Raw genomic sequence first — 3,653 nt, forward strand, 5'->3', positions numbered from 1 at the left:
TTTGATTTGTATTCTCCTGATGAGAAGTGACGTTGAGCATCTTTTCATTTACCTGGTGGCCATATGGATGTCTTCTTTACAGAAGTGTCTATTCACGTCTTATGGCCATTTCTTCTCTGGATTATTTGTGTTTTGGGTGTGGAGTTTGGGGAGTTATTTATAGGTTTTGGATACTAGCCTTTATTCAATATGACTTTCTAAGTGTCTTTTCCCTCTCCGTCAGTTGCCTTTTAGGTTTGTTGATTGTTTCCTTCACTGTGCAGAAGTTTTCATCTTGATGAGGTCCCAATAATTAATTTTTGCTTTTCATTCCCTAATCTTTGGATATGTGTCAAGTAAGAAATTGCTTTAGCTGAAGTCAGGGAATTTTTTCCTGCTTTCTCCTCTTGGGTGTTCATGGTGTCCTGTCTCTCACATTCAGGTCCTTTATCCATTTTGTGTTTATTTTTGTGTATGGTGTAAGAAAGTGGTCTAGTCTGATTCTTTTGCACATGACGGTCCAGTTCTACAAGCACCATTTATTAAACAGACTGTCTTTTTTTCCATTGGACACTCTTCCCTGCTTTGCCAAAGATTATTTGGCCGCACATTTGTGGGTCCGATTCTGGGGTCTGTATTCTATTCTATTGGTGTATGTGTCTGTTTTTGTGCCAATACCGTACTCTCCTGATGATTACAGCTTTGTAGAAGAGACTAAAGTTTGGGAGTGTGATGCTTCCCTCTTTGGTTTTCTTCTTAAATATTACTACTGTGACTATTCGGGCTCTTTGTGGTTCCATACAAATTTTAGGATCGTTTGTTCTACCTTTGAGAAGAATCCTGGTGCAATTGGAATCGCATTGAATGTGTAGATTGCTTTGGGTAGTATTGAAAATTTAACAATAATTGTTTTTCCAATCCGTGAGCGTGAAATGTTTTTCCCTTTCTTTGTGTCTTCTTCGAAGTCCTTCATAAGCTTTCTATAATTTCAGCATGCAGAGCTTTTACATCTTTGGTTAGGTTTATTCCAAGTATTTTATGGTTCTTGGTGCAATTGTGAATGGGACCAGTTTCTTTATTTCTCTTTCCGGTGTTTCATTATTGGTGGGGAAAAGTGTAGCCGATTTCTGTGCATTGATATTGTACCCTGCAACATTGCTAAATTCATGTATCCGTGCTAGAAGACCTTTGGTGCAGTCTGTTGGATTTTCCAAATATAGTGTCATGGCATCTGCAAAAAGTGGAAATTTGAGTTCATATTTGCAAATGATGATACCTTTAATTTCATTTACTGTCTGATTACCGATGCTAAGACTTCCAACACTATGTTAAACAACAGGGGTGAGAGTGGCCATCTCTGTCTTGTTCCTGATCTCAGCGGGGATGCTCTCAGTTTTTCCCCACTGAGAATGATATTTACTGTGGGCTTCTCATAAATGGCTTTTATGATGTTTAAGTATGTTCCTTCTATCCCAACTTTCTCGAGGGTTTTTATTATGAAAGGATGCTGCATTTTGTCAAATGCTTTTTCTGCATCTATTGACAGGATGATATGGTTCTTCTCTTTATTTTATTAATGTGATGTATCCCATTAATTGATATGCGAATATTGAACCAGCCCTACATCCCAAGATTGAATCCCACTTGATCATGTATATGCTGTTGAATTCAAATTGTTAGTGTCTTGTTGAAATTTTTGCACCCATATTCATCAGGGATATTGGCCTGTAGTTCTCTTTTTTCGCTTGGTGTCTGTCTGGTTTAGGGATCAAAGTAATGCTGGCTTCATAGAATGAGTCCGGAAGGTTTCCTTCCCTTTCTATTTGTTGGAAAAGCTTGAGAAGGATAGGTATTGTCTCTGCTTTCAGTGTCCGGTAGAATCCCCCAGGGAAGCCATCTGGTCCTGTACTCTTATTTGTTGGGAGACTTTTGATCACCGATGCCACTTCTTTGCTGGTTATGGGTCTTTTGAAGTTTTCAATTTCTTCCTGTTTGAGTTTTGCAAGTGTGTGGGTGCTTAGGAACTTGTCCATTTCTTCCAGGTTGTACAGTTTGTTGGCATACCGTTTTTCATAGCATTCCCTGATAATTGCTTGCTTGTATTTCTGAGGGATTGGTTGTAATAATTCCGTTTTCATTCATGATTGTATCTATTTGGGTTATCTCCCTTTTCTTTTTGAGAAGGCCTGGCTAGAGGTTTATCAACTTTCTTTTTTCAAAAACCAACTCTTGGTTGCATTGATCTGCCCTACAGTTTCTTGAGATTCTATATTGCTTATTTCTGCTCTGGTCTTTATTATTTCTCTTCTCCTGCTGGGTTTGGGGTGTCTTTGCTGTGCTGCTTCTAGTTCCTTTAGGTGTGCTGTTAGCTTTTTGTATTTGGGATTTTTTCTTGTTTCTTCAGATAGGCCTCGATAGCAATACTTTTTGCCTCTCAGGACTGCCTTTGTTTGCTGAATCCAAAGGGTTTGGATTGTTGTATTTTCATTTTCATTTATTTCCATATATTTTTAAATTCCTTCTCTAATTGCCTGGTTGACCCATTCATTCTTTAGTAGGGTGTTCTTTAACCTCCATGCTTCTGGAGGCTTTCCAGACTTTTTCCCTGTGGTTGATGTCAAGTTTTGTGGTCTGAACGTGTGCATGGTATGATCCCATTTCTTTCATACTTAGTAAGGGCTGTTTTGTGACCCAGTATGGGATCTATCTTGGAGAATGTTCCATGTGCACTTGAGAAGAAAGTATATTCTGTTGCTTTGGGATTTAGAGTTCTAAATATATCTGTCAAGTATATCTGATCCAATGTATCATTCAGGGCTCTTGTTTCTTTACTCATCCTGTGTAGATGATCTGTCCATTGTTGTAAGTGGAATATTAAACTCTCTTGCAATCACCACGTTCTTATCCTTAAGGTTGCTTATGTTTGTGATTCATTATTATATATACTTGTGGGCTCCTGTATTGGGCACATAGACATTTGCAATTGTTAGCTCTTCCTGATGGATAGACCCTGTAATTACTATATAACGCCCTTCTTCATCTCTTGTTACAGCCTGTAATTTAAAGTCTAGTTTGTCTGACATAAATATGGCTACTCCAGCTTTCTTTTGTCTTTCACTAGCATGATACATAGTTCTTCATCACCTCACATTCAATCTGAAGGTGTCCTCAGGCCTAAAATGGGTCTCTTGTAGACAGCAAGTAGACGGGTCCTTTTTTTTTTTTAATCCATTCTGATACCCTATGACTTTTGGTTGGAGCATTTAGTCCATTTAAATTCAGTGTTATTATTGAAAGATATGGGTTTAGAGTCATTGTGAAGTCTGTAGGCTTCATGCTTGTAGTGATGTCTCTGGTACTTTGCGGTCCTTGCAACATTTCACTCACAGAATCGCCCTTATGATCTCTTGTAGGGCTGGTTTAGTGGCGATGAATTCCTTCAGTTTTTGTTTGTTTGGGAAGACTTTTATCTTCCCTTCTATTCTGAATGACAGACTTGCTGGACAAAGGATTCTCAGGAACATATTTTTTCTGTTCATCACATTGAAGACTTGCTGTCATTCCTTTCTGGCCGGCCAAGTTTCATTAGCTAAGTCTGCCACTAGAATTATGGGTCTCCCATTATATGTTAAAGCACGTTTATCCCTAGCTGCTCTCGGAATTTCCTCTTTATC

The sequence above is a fragment of the Puma concolor genome, unplaced genomic scaffold, assembly GCF_028749965.1.
Source record: "Puma concolor isolate L17-30 unplaced genomic scaffold, mPumCon1.1.hap2 unalloc_scaffold_8, whole genome shotgun sequence".
Classification (NCBI taxonomy): domain Eukaryota; kingdom Metazoa; phylum Chordata; class Mammalia; order Carnivora; family Felidae; genus Puma; species Puma concolor.